Source organism: Ranitomeya imitator, chromosome 3 (genome assembly GCF_032444005.1).
Source record: "Ranitomeya imitator isolate aRanImi1 chromosome 3, aRanImi1.pri, whole genome shotgun sequence".
Lineage (NCBI taxonomy): Eukaryota > Metazoa > Chordata > Amphibia > Anura > Dendrobatidae > Ranitomeya > Ranitomeya imitator.
In genome coordinates, this window is record NC_091284.1 from 204,584,368 (window position 1) to 204,601,458 (window position 17,091).

The 17,091-nt window shown below is 40.8% G+C and overlaps 1 protein-coding gene across 1 annotated transcript in view; it reads right to left on the bottom strand.

The window, feature by feature from the left end:
- Window positions 1-4,877: 4,877 nt before the first annotated feature.
- The window catches only part of TAFA3 (TAFA chemokine like family member 3), a 1,052,604-nt gene continuing 1,040,390 nt past the window's right edge, over window positions 4,878-17,091 (bottom strand). The window contains exon 6 of the transcript XR_011319810.1: window positions 4,878-5,891. The gene's annotated coding sequence lies outside the window, so the exon portion shown is untranslated. The remainder of the gene's footprint in view (window positions 5,892-17,091) is intronic.

Consider the following 17,091-nt stretch of genomic DNA (forward strand, 5'->3'; position numbering starts at 1 on the left):
CAATGAAGTAGTTAAAAGGTCAGGGGTGGATTCCAGGTGTGTGGTTTTGCATTTGGAAGCTGTTGCTGTGAGCAGACAACATGCGGTCAAAGGAACTCTCAATTGAGGTGAAGCAGAACATCCTGAGGCTGAAAAAAAACAAAAAATCCATCAGAGAGATAGCAGACATGCTTGGAGTAGCAAAATCAACAGTTGGGTTCATTCTGAGAAAAAAGGAATTGACTGGTGAGCTTGGGAACTCAAAAAGGCCTGGGCGTCCACGGATGACAACTGTGGTGGATGATCGCCGCATACTTAATTTGGTGAAGAAGAACCCATTCACAACATCAACTGAAGTCCAGAACACTCTCAGTGAAGTAGGTGTATCTGTCTCTAAGTCAACAGTAAAGAGAAAACTCCATGACAGTAAATACAAAGGGTTCACATCTAGATGCAAACCATTCATCAATACCAAAAATAGACAGGCCAGAGTTAAATTTGCAGAAAAACACCTTAAGAAGCCAGCTCAGTTCTGGAAAAGTATTCTATGGACAGATGAGACAAAGATCAACCTGTACCAGAATGATGGGAAGAAAAAAGTTTGGAGAAGAAAGGGAACGGCACATGATCCAAGGCCCACCACATCCTCTGTAAAACATGGTGGAGGCAACGTGATGGCATGGGCATGCATGGCTTTCAATGGCACTGGGTCACTTGTGTTTATTGATGACATAAGAGCAGACAAGAGTAGCCGGATGAATTCTGAAGTGTACCGGGATATACTTTCAGCCCAGATTCAGCCAAATGCTGCAAAGTTGATTGGACGGCGCTTCATAGTACAGATGGACAATGACCCCAAGCATACAGCCAAAGCTACCCAGGAGTTCATGAGTGCCAAAAAGTGGAACATTCTGCAATGGACAAATCAATCTCCAGATCTAAACCCAATTGAGCATGCATTTCACTTGCTCAAATCCAGACTTAAGACGCAAAGACCCACAAACAAGCAAGACCTGAAGGCTGCGGCTGTAAAGGCCTGGCAAAGCATTAAGAAGGAGGAAACCCAGCGTTTGGTGATGTCCATGGGTTCCAGACTTAAGGCAGTGATTGCCTCCAAAGGATTTGCAACAAAATATTGAAAATAAAAATATTTTGTTTGGTTATGTTTATTTGTCCAATTACTTTTGACCTCCTAAAATGTGGAGTGTTTGTAAAGAAATGTGTACAATTCCTACATTTTCTATCAGATTTTTTTGTTCAACCCTTCAAATTAAACGTTACAATCTGCACTTGAATTCTGTTGTAGAGGTTTCATTTCAAATCCAATGTGGTGGCATGCAGAGCCCAACTCGCGAAAATTGTGTCACTGTCCAAATATTTCTGGCCCTAACTGTATAATATGTATGTACGTGGCGCTGTGAGTGTTGGATATATTCCACATGAATATCGCTGATTGGTTGCGTCCGGCATTGTTGTATATAGGCCAGCCATGTAATGTATAGCAGACACTTACTATATTAACAGACCGCCATGTAGTATATAGCAGTCACGTAGTATATAGCAGCCACGTAATATATATCATCCATGTAGTATATAACACAACCCACGTAGTATAAAGCAGTGTGGCCACCATATCCCTGTGATTACACTTTTTTAATTTTCTAAATTATATACTTACCTTCCGTCGTACAAAGAAGCTGTCCCGCTCCTCGCAATGCGGCCGGCAGCCTCTGTTCCCAGTGATGCATTGCAAAATTACCCAGATGATGTAGCGGTCTTGCAAGACCGCTAAGTCATCTTGGTTATTTTGCAATGCATCTCTGGTAACAGAAGCTACTGGCCGCATCGCGAGGTCCGTTAAAGCTGCGTAAGCAATGGAAGTTGATAACAGCATGATTTTTGTTTTGTTTTTCATATTTTACACATTATAAATTTTACTATTGATGCTGCATAGTCAGCATCAATAGTTTAAATTTTTGGTGGGATGGTGCAACACACTGGTGCTGACTGGAGTAGAGTAGGGAGGGGACAATTTGCGGACTGATTAATCAGCGACCCGGGTTTAAGGTAAGAGACACAAAAAGACAGACATACTAACAGACGGAAGTGCCCTTTAGCTGTATATATATTTTTCAGTGAGTGATGTAACTCGGAGGTGGAGGAGCTATCGGGATCAATACAGGAGAGAGCGGAAGCAACGGCAGCAAAGTGGTTCTGGTGCTCGACAAAAAAGGCTATATATCTATATGAGTCGGTTAAACTTTGTAGCCCCCATCATAGACCTAAGACCGTAAGTACCGTATACACTTGAGTGTATTCTGGGTATGCATTGTTCATCTCATCCCTGTCCTGCTATGCGTGTCTTCCCCCATCCTGTCCTGGTATGTGTGGTTCACCCTGTTGTATGCATGGCTCCCACGGTCATGCATTGCTCAGTTCACCTACCTTCTCCAGGTTGTATGTATGTCTGACATATAACACCACCCTCATACTCAGCCTCTGTTGATGCATCTTCCTCCATGCATGTCCATTGTCAGTCGCTGCCTCCTCTCCTCTCCCCTGCGGTCACATGGTACCCCTCATTAAGGTAATGAATATTCACTCCAGGCCTATGAAGAGGTCTCCATATTGATTACCTTAAGAAGTGTAACCACGTGAATGCTAAGACAGGAGTGGAGAGATGTTGGCGCCATGACAACGGTGATGCAGCGATTGAGGTTGAGTATTATGTATTTTGAGGTCAAAATCATGCCGCTGCTATGCCGTTGCCCCTCCCCTTCCAGCGTTATAGAACATTTACTTGTGTATAAGCCGAGGGGGGTGTTTTGTCTTTAATTATTTTTTAAGGAAAAATATACTTAGAAACAAGTATATAGTGAAATTTAGTAACGTCAACATTGCTATTGTTTTAAAACATATTTCGAGTAGTGTAACCAAAATAATTCTTGAAAATACTTTGATTATATCTAGAACAGAATCAAACTTATGGGAAACAGACACAGCCTCGGAGGAAGAGGCAGGGCCATCCCAACAAGATGAACAACGCCAATCTGAGGAAGATGTCCCAGCCATATCAGAGGAGGAAGGTCCACAACCAACAAACCCTCCCAAGGATGCAGCACAGCAGGAAGAGCAGGCCAGGAGCAGAAGTCCTACATTGCCCCTATATACCTCAGGCCATGAATCAATAGCCCAGCGAATGCACAGAAGGAGAGATGGGACAAATCTAGTGACAAGGAGGGAGATTGATAGTCGGGTCATGGATTACATTGGTCGCACCATATCTGATGATGGAGAGGAGGCATTTTGTCGCAGCTTGGCCCAACATCTTCGGCGAATACCTATAGATTTTAGGCTAAACACTAAATCAGCCATTATGCACCTCATACATGCTGCCACCCCACCCCAAAATCCTACTCATCTATTTGAAGTTATTGAGAAACACCACCATCAGGTCTCTCACAGCCCCGATGCACCCAGCTCTGGTGCTGATCATGGCCCTGCAACTAGGGAGTCACAACAACCTATAAGTAGGCCAACTACTGACTCTGGCCATCCATCTTCATCTCTCAATTCCACACAATCATGGCAACTCATATGAGTGTGGCAGGTCAGTATGTACAGGAGCATGGAAGCATAGGCCAAGTACATCCTTTACAAGGGTATCACAACCCCACAAGCACCAATATTCACCCCACACATAGTCAGCAAGCATTGCCCACATACCCAACCCATTATGCTCATCAAGGACAATATGGGCCACAGTACAGGCCATCAAATATTGTTGGCCAGGGTGAAGGCTGGCTTAATCAACATCACCAACCAAGTGCACACATTGCACAACACAGCCAAAGATTTACACAGCAACATACACAAGAACCTGTATTTTTTTCTCAGGGATCAGTGGATTATATGCCCAGTCACCAACAAACAATACAAACCCAGCACAACCCCCCAGCACCCATAAATCCAAATCAAACTAATCAGCAAAGCACTCTTCCAAAAAATCGGCCCATTCAAAGTTCCACATCTTCACCAACAACATCACATAATTAGTATGTTGATTTGTAAGCTTTGGTTGTGTTATAATGGTTACTTAGTATCCATCATTATATTTTTCTACGTTTTGGCTAAATTAAGCTTGGTTATTTTGTTTGTTATTTGGCTTAATTAAAGCAAATCTTGGTTAACAAACAATATATGTGTTTTTTATTTAATTAAACATGTAGACATTGTGATTATTAAAAATAAATTTAAAATAATGTGATTATTGTAATGTGCCTAATCACATAAAAAAAATGGTAAAACATTTTCTTGCCAGGGTATGGCTCCCTCAGGTGTAACAGCCATTTGATTATTGGTAACCCGGCAATGCATTGTGGAATAATTGAACAAGCAACAATCTCCAGTTCATCCATAAAACACAATATCTGCAATTAAAAATTTGTCTTGGCTGTGAACTAATGCCAACAAGACTAATGAAAAATACATTCTTTGGAGTGCGGGGTACCACCATGGGCCACAAAATAATTTATCTGATGCTTATGGCCATGGTTAATTTTCCCAGCAAGGAGCAAAAGACCAAGGGACAATGCAGACTAAGATTTTCCTGGCATTATGATATTTGCAAAAAACATATTTGGGAACATGGAGCACCTGATGCGTATAGCCACAGTCAGGAAGACATAAACCAACCGCATATCCACACCCAGGCACACAGTGATCCTTTGCCTACAAACACTCAACAACACTAGTTAATACAAACATCACAAACACCAACCTCACCCTCAACATAAAATCATTATTTCTTGGACTTGTAATGTTTGTTATTGTTAAAAGGCATAAAAAAATGCCAGAATGAAGTGTGTTTTGTGTTTGTAGAATTAAAATACACATTTGGACATCACAAAATATATTTTATTTTTGGATAACGAACCACATCATTGAGATAACAATATAAACAAAATGTTAGGATAAATTTGAGCCACATAAAAGAAGACACAAGGAAATCAAAAAATCATATTACACGATTTTCTTGCCAGGGTATTGCTCCCTCTGGTGAATCAAAATAAATAGCAAAATAATTTTGGACTCTGAGTCCTGACAGCTGTGTGCGTATGGGCAAAGCCTGTGCAATGTGTCCACGATTGTTTGGTAAGCCAACAACGACATCCTGAGACGCAGATACATCATGTTGACTTGTAAAGTTATGTAATATGACACAGGCCTTGATTACTATGTTCACATTGTTTTCGCTTAACTGGATGGCACTCAGCAAGACCCTCCATTTAGCAGATAAAATTCCAAATGCACATTCCACAAGACGCCGTGCACGAGTTAATCGGTAATTAAAAATGCGCCCACGTCTGTCCAGAGCGTGTTACGGATAAGGCCTCATAACATTACGCGTTAGTTGAAATGCCTCATCAGCAACAACTACATAGGGCATTGCTTGACCACCAGAAGAAGGAAGACTCCTTGGGGGTGGCACACCCAATTCATTGGCCTTCAGCTGCCAACCCATTATGGAAGAATTGAAGATTCGAGAATCTCCAGTTCTTCCATAGGCCCCTATATCTACAATTATAAAATTGTACTTGCTGTATACTAATGCCAACAAGACAATCGAAAAATATCCTTTATAATTGTAGTATAGAGACCCTGAGTTTGGCGGCTTCTTGACCTGGATGTGCTTCCCATCTAGAGCACCCAGACAATTTGGAAACTGGCACGTGTCATAGATCCCATTAGCAATACGTTCCCAATGTTCAGGTGTGGGCTCTGGCATCACTTTGTCCTTTAGACAAATCCATATTTGTGAGCATGTGTGCTTCACTATATTTGAAATAGTAGTTATGCCCAGAAGAAACTCTAGATGGAGTGAAGAATACGATTGTCCAGTTGCCAAAAACCTAAAAATGGAAAGACAGATAGAAATGAAGGCAAAGGAAACATTGATGTATATGAGACCATGTGTCAAGAAAATAGAGTTCCGTGCCCCACAACCAGACCACCCGCTCACTGTCTCCATCTGCACTGACTGCGTTGGTTGAGGAGGGGTATCTGGCCATTTCCTACACAAATCAGCATGTGAAAAAGCTGAGACAATTATGTTTATTAAAAACCATCAGATGTTTACAGCGGAGAGTCAGAACACCAGAAACACCAAGACAGGAGCATAGACTCGGGTGGGCTTATACTCGAGTATGTACGGTCATTGTTTATTTATTTTCTTTTTAGAGTGATAATTTAGAAAACATCATAAGCTATTGATTTTAGAAATGATGTTGTATTTATTTAAGCATATTCTTTTGTCTTTTCACAACAGTCATGTTGTCTCACGTTGCCCTTTTGGACATTTCTTTGGCAACATCTGATGTGTAGTAAGGGTTAACTTTAAAATTCAACTATTAATCCACATTATCACTAACATTTAACATTTGTATCAAATAATTTTTCCGAAAATGTGCTGAGTTCAGTAGCTACAGTCATATAAGTTGACAATATGTTATTTTGGAATTGAAATATACCTCAAGGTTAACAGAAGGCGTTCTTCAACTGAAATGCTCTTGCGAAAACGGGTATTTGTGAAAGTGATGGCTGGACGAAGTTCTTCAAGGAGAAAGTCAAAGGCCTCCAAAGACATTCTTGTGTAGGCAAAAAATTTCTCACGATGCATCCGCAGATGGCCAAATAGCTGGACAAAATGGCCTTTTCTAGGACGCTGGGTGAGGAGCGGATGAACCCAAAATCGACGCCGCCTCCTAGGAGCAATAACAGGGGAATATCCCACACCATATTCCCTGGATAAGATCCAGTTAAAAAGAAGCTCCTCAGTAGGGTCAAGACTCAGATTTATTGCAGCCATGCTTTCTTTTTAGTGTTAATCCAAAAAGACACACACCCAAAATATGATCAATCCTTCAGACATGTTGGTAAATTCATTTATATAGGGCTAGCACACATGATTTCAAATTTGTTATGGGTTTTTTGTCCGTAAAAAACGCATTGCATACAGATTAAAAACGCATGTAAAATGGACGTAATACGGATAGTGCAAATAAAAATCGCATAGAACTCGCATGACACTCGCATGACAATCGCATACGTTACATCCGTTTTTTTGTCCGTAAATCGGAACTTTTTTTTCTCTCAAGTGAAAAGAGGCCTAATAGGTATTTTCATATGGTAACTTGTGTCTTATTGATTTGGTTTCTGGCACCAGATGAATTCTGAAAATCCATTTAGGAGGACTACACTATGTGTTCACTTACATTTCATCATTGTTCCTTCTGAGAACATTTAGGATAATGTTGATTAATTCCAACATTGACCGTGCTCTTTACATGGCACATGCTCCCATTAAAACAAGCACAACCCTCTGATAAAATGTATGGACTTATTTGCTGAAAAAAGTTTTTCAATTAGGAATTTTGTGCAAAACGTACTACCTTTGTTTGGCTATGCTACACTTTAGACAAATTAATAAAAAATACTCTACCTCATTTTAATGTGCATATAACTTTATTAGTTAAAATTTGTCAATATTTGTTTCTTCATAATTATTCAGCAAAGTTTTAGAAAGTAAAAAAAAAATATTTCATTTGAAAACATTCAAACAAAATGCAAAAAATATTTTGGGTTTTTATTGCTTGTGTAGGCATATTTTCAAAGATAAGGCAAATATTGTACATTTTTTTTACCTTGTTGCCCAAAAGTAAAATTTTGAGTTCCTTATTCACCTATTTGACTTTCATTTTTATAAGTGTTCCTTAAACCATGAGCAACTCCCGGCCTTTATATGTGAGGCATTTTGTAATATGTATTTCCTTCATACTACATAGTTTGCGCTAAAATACCTTTTTAAAAAGTGCATGACATCTATTAGGGGTATAATTAACCCCTTAAGCCCCGAGGGTGGTTTGCACGTTAATGACCGGGCCAATTTTTACAATTCTGACCATTGTATGAGGTTATAACTCTGGAACGCTTCAACAGATCCCAGTGATTCTGACATTGTTTTCTCGCGACATATTGTACTTCATGATAGTGGTAAAAATTATTTGATAGTACCTGCGTTTGTTTGTGAAAAAAATGGAAATTTGGCGAAAATTATGAAAATTTCACAATTTTCCAACTTTGAATTTTTATGCAATTAAATCACAGAGATATGTCACACAAAATACTTAATAAGTAACATTTCCCACATGTCTACTTTACATCAGCACAATTTTGGAACCAAAATTTTTTTTTGTTAGGGAGTTATAAGGGTTAAAAGTTGACCAGCAATTTCTCATTTTTACAACACCATTTTTTTTTAGGGACCACATCTCATTTGAAGTCATTTTGAGGGGTCTATATGATAGAAAATACCCAAGTGTGACACCATTCTAAAAACTGCACCCCTCAAGGTGCTCAAAACCATATTCAAGAAGTTTATTAACCCTTTTGGTGCTTCACAGGAATCTTTGGAATGTTTAAATAAAAATGAACATTTAACTTTTTTTCACAAAAAATTTATTTCAGCTCCAATTTGTTTTATTTTACCAAGGGTAACAGGAGAAAATGGACCGCAAAAGTTGTTGTACAATTTGTCCTGAGTACACCGATACCCCATATGTGGGGGTAAACCACTGTTTGGGCGCATGACAGAGCTCGGAAGCGAAGGAGCGCCATTTGACTTTTCAATGCAAAATTGACTGGAATCGAGATGGGACACCATGTTGCGTTTGGAGAGCCCCTGATGTGCCTAAACATTGAAACCCCCGACAAGTGACACCATTTTGGAAAGTAGACCCCCTAAGGAACTTATCTAGAGGTGTTGTGAGCACTTTGACCCACCAAGTGCTTCACAGAAGTTTATAATGCAGAACCGTAAAAATAGAAAATCATATTTTTTCACAAAAATTATATTTTTGCCCCCAATTTTTTATTTTCCCAAGGGTAAGAGATGAAATTGGACCCCAAACGTTGTTGTACAATTTGTCCTGAGTACGCTGATACCCCATATGTGGGGGTAAACCACTGTTTGGGCGAATGGGAGAGCTCGGAAGGGAAGGAGCGTCGTTTGACTTTTCAATGCAAAATTGACAGGAATTGAGATGGGACACCATGTTGCGTTTGGAGAGCCACTGATGTGCATAAACATTGAAACCCCCCACAAGTGACACCATTTTGGAAAGTAGACCCCCTAAGGAATTTATCTAGATGTGTTTTGAGCGCTTTGACCTACTAAGGGTTTCACAGAAGTTTATAATGCAGAGCCGTAAAAATAAAACAAAGATTTTTTCCCACAAAAATTATTTTTTAGCCCCCAGTTTTGTATTTTCCCAAGGGTAAGAGGAGAAATTCGACCCCAAAAGTTGTTGTCCCATTTGTCCTGAGTGCGCTGATACCCCATATGTGGGGGGGAACCACTGTTTGGCCGCATGGGAGGGCTCGGAAGGGAAGGAGCGCCATTTGGAATGCAGACTTAGATGGAATGGTCTGCAGGTGTGACATTGCGTTTGCAGAGCCCCTAATGTACCTAAACAGTAGAAACCCCCCACAAGTGACACCATATTGGAAACTAGACCCCCCAGGGAACTCATCTAGATGTGTTGTGAGAACTTTGAACCCCCAAGTGTTTCACTACAGTTTATAACGCAGAGCCTTGAAAATAAAAAATCTTTTTTTTCCCACAAAAAATATTTTTTAGCCCCCAGTTTTGTATTTTCCCAAGGGTAAGAGGAGAAATTGGACCCCAAAAGTTGTTGTCCTATTTGTCCTGAGTACGCTGATACCCCATATGTTGGGGTAAACCCCTGGTTGGGCACACGGGAGAGCTCGGAAGGGAAGGAGCACTGTTTTACTTTTTCAACGCAGAATTGGCTGTAATTGAGATCGGACACCATGTCGCGCTTGGAGAGCCCCTGATGTGCCTAAACAGTGGAAACCCCCCAATTATAACTGAAACTCTAGTCCAAACACACCCCTAACCCTAATCCCAGCAGTAACCCTAACCACACCTCTAACCCTGACACACCCCTAACCCTAATCCCAACAGTAACCCTAACCACACCTCTAACCCTGACACACCCCTGACCCTAATCTCAACCCTATTCCCAACTGTAAATGTAATCTAAACCCTAATCGTAACTTTAGCCCCAACCCTAACCCTAACTTTAGCCGCAACCCTAACTGTGGCCCCAACCCTAGCCCTAGCCCTAACCCTAACCCTATCCCTAACCCTAGCCCTAGCCATAACCCTAACCCTAGCCCTAACTCTAACCCTAGCCCTAGCCCTAACCCTAACCCTAGCCCTATCCCTAACCCTATCCCTAGCCCTAACCCTAGCCCTAACCCTAGCCCTAACCCTAACCCTAGCCCTAACCCTAGCCCTAACTCTAGCCCTAACCCTAGCCCTAGACCTAACCCTAGCCCTAACCCTAGCCCTAACCCTAACCCTAGCCCTAACCCTATCCCTAACCCTAGCCCTAACCCTAGCCCTAACCCTAGCCCTATCCCTAACCCTAGCCCTAATCCTATCCCTAACCCTAACCCTAGCCCTAACCCTAACCCTAGCCCTAACCCTATCCCTAACCCTAACCCTAACCCTAGCCCTAACCCTAGCTCTAACCCTAACCCTAGCCCTAACCCTAACCCTAGCCCTAACCCTAACCCTAGCCCTATCCCTAACCCTAGCCCTAACCCTAGCCCTAACCCTAGCCCTAACCCTAGCCCTAACCCTAACTCTAGCCCTAACCCTAGCCCTAACCCTAACCCTAGCCCTAACCCTAGCCCTAACCCTAATGGGAAAATGGAAATAAATACATTTTTTAATTTTTCCCTAACTAAGGGGGTGATGAAGGGGGGTTTGATTTACTTTTATAGAGGGTTTTTTAGCGGATTTTTATGATTGGCAGCCGTCACACACTGAAAGACGCTTTTTATTGCAAAAAAATATTTTTTGCGTTACCACATTTTGAGAGCTATAATTTTTCCATATTTTGGTCCACAGAGTCATGTGAGGTCTTGTTTTTTTTTCGGGACGAGTTGACGTTTTTATTGGTAACATTTTTGGGCACGTGACATTTTTAGATCGCTTTTTATTACGATTTTTGTGAGGCAGAATGACCAAAAACCAGCTATTCATGAATTTCTTTTGGGGGAGGCGTTTATACCGTTCCGCGTTTGGTAAAATTGATAAAGCAGTTTTATTCTTCGGGTCAGTACGATTACAGCAATACCTCATTTAAATCATTTTTTTATGTTTTGGCGCTTTTATACGATAAACACTATTTTATAGAAAAAATAATTATTTTTGCATCGCTTTATTCTCAGGACTATAACTTTTTTATTTTTTCGCTGATGATGCTGTATGGCGGCTCGTTTTTTGCGGGACAAGATGATGCTTTCAGCGGTACCATGGTTATTTATATCTGTCTTTTTGATCGCGTGTTATTCCACTTTTTGTTCGGCGGTATGATAATAAAGCGTTTTTTTCTTTCTTACGTGTTTACTGAAGGGGTTAACTAGTGGGCCAGTTTTATAGGTCGGGTCGTTACGGACGCGGCGATACTAAATATGTGTACTTTTATTTTTTTTTTATTATTTAGATAAAGAAATGTATTTATGGTAATAATATATATATTTTTTTTCATTATTTAGGAATATTTTTTTAATTTTTTTTTACACATTATGACATTTTTTTTTAAACTTTTTTACTTTGTCCCAGGTGGGGACATCACAGATCAGTGATCTGACAGTGTGCACGGATCTGAGAGCAGTGCAGGCTGCTTCACAGTGCCTGCTCTGAGCAGGCTCTGTGAAGCCACCTCCCTCCCTGCAGGACCCGGATCCGTGGCCATCTTGGATCCGGGTCTGGAGCAGGCAGGGAGGGAGGTAAGACCCTCGCAGCAACGCGATCACATCGCGTTGCTGCGGGGGGCTCAGGGAAGCCCGCAGGGCTGCACCGCCGGCACAACGCGATCATGTTTGATCGCGGTGTGCCGGGGGTTAATGTGCCGGGGGCGGTCCGTGACCGCTCCTGGCACATAGTGCCGGATGTCAGCTGCGATAGGCAGCTGACACCCGGCCGCGATCGGCCGCGCTCCCCCCGTGAGCGCGGCCGATCGCCTATGACGTACTATCCCGTCAGTGGGAATTAAAGCCCACCCCACCTCGACGGGATAGTAAGTCATATGGGATTAAGGGGTTAAAATCTAAATTCAACCAATCAATTGTTTGGAATAAAATCACATAAGCCCAAGTATTATCCTAAGTGCCTAGTTAATTGAGTCCAGAGCGTGTCTTATTTCAACAAATAATGACAAAAGTTCCCCAACTTGCAGATAAACCTGCATAAAGTGCGTAATGCTGAGGTTAACTCTCTCACCGGAGTACTTTTGGTCCACAGTATGAGGTTCTTCTATGAGGATGATGATTGCAGCAAAAGGGTTCTTTCAGGAGCATGGTCCGGGCATGTGACACACGCTCCATGAGCTTTCTTCCCAGTGGCATGTGAGTGTGATCAAGCTCGTGGTTGAGGTTCGTGGCACTGCGTTCAACCGGCAGGACCTTTCGTGACGTAGGCTGTCACGTGACCAGTGGGGGTAAGAGGCGTCGTTATGACCAATTCCTACGCGTTTTGGAGATCACTGAATAATGTTTTCTACAAATTCTAAAATTCACTTCTAGAGGATTATGTAAGTGTGAGGCTTCCTGTTATTCAATGTTGCCTGATGCTGGTTACTTTGCTGCTGATTTTGTAAAGAACTCACTAATTTGAGGCCACGTTAATTAGCAGGTTGTCCATATTTCATATGTTCAGCCTGGAGCCTGTTTGAGGGATACACATATAAGTCATATATCATTGGTAACCCATAAGGCTGTTGGTGTTGTGGTGGTGTAAGGGATGGTATTGCAAATTTATTCTCCAAGATTTAAATGTCCCTTATTATTCTCTGGAGTTGAAAGATATCCCAGGGCATAATAAAGGTAAGATGTAGAAATTAAAAGTAATATTTACCTCACCTTTCATCTTCACTGCTCACTGTTCCCTGCATGGTCCTCTCTTGTTACCACCACACACAAAAACTTAGGGCATCTTGCTTGAGTGTGTGTTGTGAGGTCATGGCCTAAAAGAGTTTCAATTGTAAAAAAAAGGCACTAAAAACTTTATTGGTAAGAGCGAACAGCAGAGGTGATCGAAGAGGTAAGCACGTAAGCAGTGAGCATTTTTTCTGGTCATCTGAAACCAGTTCCAATTTTGCTGAATTCACTTAGAGCAAATTAGAAGACTGCATTCTTGAAAACACATTTTTTTGTAAAAATGTAGTAGAATTCAATTTTACTTGCATAAATTTGCCCAACATTAGTCTCTACTCACACAGGAATCGAAAGATGTGATAGAGTGGTGTGGTCCTTAACCTACCTCCAGGAGTGTGAGTCTGGTGCACTTCATATGGATATCATGCTAGGCTGAAAACTGGAGCAAGTTCAGAGAAGAGCTACCAGGATGGTAAGAGGACTGCAAAGCATGTCCCATGAGGAACGTTTAAAGAATCGGGGAATGTTTAGCTTGCAAAAAAGAAGGCTAAGAGAAGACTTAATAGCTGTCTACAGAAATTTGAAGGGGTGTCACAGTGTAGCGGGATCATCCTTATTCTCATTTGCATATGGTAAAACAAGAAGCAATGGCATGAAATTGAAAAGGAGATAATACAAATTAGATACTAGAAAAAACTTTTTGACAGTGGGGGTGATTAATGAGTGGACAGGCTGCCACGAGAGGTGGTAAGTTCTCCTCCAATGGAAGTCTTCAAACAGAGACTGGACAGACATCTGTCTGAGAAGGTTTAGTGAATTCTGAATTGAGCAGAGGAGTGGACACGATGACCCTTGAGATCCCTTCCAACTCTAACATTATATGTTTCTATGTTGAATTAATGTCAGCATGTTACAGATTCATTTTGGCTCCTTCTTCAGGACATCACAATTCACAAATAAAAAAAGGACCTAAATCTGATTTATCTGCGCTGCTGGCAGGCAATGAAGATTCAAATGGAAGTATAATAAAGATTTTTTATTTCAGGTTTTTTAGTCAACAAGTTTTAAAGTCAATCCAGACTTCTACGTCAGGACACAAACAGACAGTTAAAGGTGAACATATTTAGGCTCATGGTTTAGCACAAAAAAAAAAAAAAAAGTGTGCCAAAGAGACACTTGACATGTTTAAGTTCAGTTTATTTTCATATAAAAGACTTGAAGAGAGAGAAAATAGAAAAAGTAAAGAGGATTTTCTTGTAAAAGAATGAAAAATATTTATCAGTTGAGTTTATTGTTATTTAACTTTTAAAATTTGATTAAAAAAATCTATAAAAAAATGTATATATAGTAATGATTAAAAGAATCATTAGGTCATTAAAAGCAGATTCAACCTTGTGTGGTGTTTGCCTTCTGTTATGTGCTGGTCAGTTGATATATGCAGGTCAGCCACTTGAAGCTGTTATAATCCAGTTGGCTGAAAATTGAATGGGTGAACGTGACAAGGGAAACAGATTACATTTAATCAGGAGTTATCACTAATTTATTCATTTAAATATTCTCTGAGGTGTTCATTTTTTTTCTTTATAACCAGTGGAACAAGGGAATAATTCTTTAATGAAACATGGGTTTGACGTGGAATTGAGACAGTCAAAGAATTCAGTATGATTCATTGTGTGTGAAGACTCTGTACTGCACAGCCGGGAGGCAGACCAACATGAGAGGCAGAAAGAAAAGGAGGCTGCCAGTGTAAATGCGGTTACAGGTGTAAATGTCACACAGACTCGGGATTGAGTCAGTCAAGAGACTCAGCGTGATTCAATGCATGTGAAGGTCCACTACTGCAAAGCAAGGAGACAGATGTACATGAGCGGCAGAAAAAAACAGGATGGACTTCCAGTACAATTGCGGTAATAAAAACAATGGAAACTTGAAACCAAGTGAAGGAAGAAAATAAAGGATTATGTTTTTCTTGAGAACACATCAAAGTAAATGGCATGACTAAAATGACATTAAAATCAACAAGGATGATAATAACATTAAGAACTTGCTATGATTCCCACTAGGGTTGAGCGACCTTTACTTTTATAGGATCGGGTCGGGTTTCACGAAACCCGACTTTTTCAAAAGTCGGGTCGAGTGAAATCGGCCGATCCTATGAAAAAGTCGGGGTCGGGGTCGGCCGAGACCCGAAACCCAATGCAGTGCATTGGGTTTCCATGGTTCCCAGGGTCTGAAGGAGAGGAAACTCTCCTTCAGGCCCTGCGATCCATATTAAAGTGTAAAATAAAGAATTAAAATAAAAAATATCGCAATACTTACCCTCTGACGCGCCCTGGTACTAACCGGCAGCCTTCCTCCTTCGAATCCGCGCTTCCAGGACCTTGCCGTGACGTCATACTATTAGGTATATACTCACCCTCGGACGCGCCCTGCTTCTTTCCGACAGCCTTCCTTCCTAAGAATCAGCGCTTGAAGGACCTTCGGTGACGTCACGGCTTCTGATTGGTCGCGGGAGCGGTCACATGGGCGGCCGCGCGACCAATCACAAGCCGCGACGTCACCGCGACGTCACGGCAAGGTCCTGGAAGCGCGGGTTCGAAGGAGGAAGGCTGCCGGTTAGTACCAGGGCGCGTCAGAGGGTAAGTATTGCGATATTTTTTATTTTAATTCTTTATTTTACACTTTAATCTGAATTCCGAAACCAATTCCCGATATCTTAAACATATCGGGAATCGGTATCGGAATTCCGATTCCAGATTCAAAAGATCGCCGACTTCATGGCCGACCCCACACTGGGGTCGGGTCGAGTTTCATGAAACCTAACCTTGCCAAAAGTCGGCGACTTTTGAAATTGTTCGACCCGTTTCGCTCAACCCTAATTCCCACAATTGGGACTTACTGGCATTTTTTTGTGATTCTCAGTAAGATATACTCTATAATGAGACAAAATTCATTTGCAAGACATCAGAAAGTATCATATAATTAGAATGCTAAAACAATAAATATGAGTGATAGTTATCCATTTCCCATTGTGATAGTTATGTATATTAAACTTAATAAAATTAATTTACTTTTTTGCTATTTTACTTTATTTTATATTTTTACCATCACCTTAATTTGTTATCTTTCATTTGCATAATTGTTATTCTCAGATAAAACCCTATTTGCGCTTTTCTTTTCTCCTAGTTTCTACAATTTACAAATGCCGAACATCAAGCCAACATCTCATATCCCATTGTGACTTGTCAGGCTTGTCATTTATCTATCAGCGCTGGAGACATCCATTACCCATGGTAAAGTTCACATTAATAAGTTAGTTAGTTCACCCGTTTACTATACTGTTTTTCTTTGATTTTTTTTAAATAAATTTTGTACTTTCTTACTTATTTATTGGTTACTCCAGTTTTTCTCCTATTTATATATACTATACAAATGTTTCCAGTATTGGACTTTTTATGACCATGGGATTCTATTATATTTTGGAAAATTATAGGTTTTGCCAAAAACATTGAACATCTAAAACCCACAAACAGTCAGTAAGTCAGACAGTCAAAGTCACTGTTTTGATGCTGCACTGACAATTGCATATATGATGTAGATGTGACCTTTATTTTTTAAATGTATTAAACATTTGAAAATGTACTTTATGCAAATGTGCTTCATGCAACTCCAGCCCAGGATCCAAGTCAAATGTGCTTCATGCAACTCCAGCCCAGAATCCAAATCAGTGCAATCTAGCTGTAGACAGATGCTGCTCAAATTTCCTTACCCTCCAGGATACCAGGCTCAGCTTGTGATTGGCAAAGCTGAAGAGAAGCCACAAGTCTGTTGCACATGCACAAATGATGTCACGCCAGGATAGCTAATCAAACGAAAGATCAGGGATACTTGTGGTCTTTCACAATGAAGTCTTTTGTATTTTGAAATGCCTAGAATAGACCACTATCCATTCAACAATCTGGGATATACATCGTATCATTTATCAGCAAGCGTGTAAATCATCCACAAGCCTCTCCTTTCCATCCTGGATATCATTTGATCATTTACTGACCCATGGATCTGCTGCAGCTGATGTGCTTCATC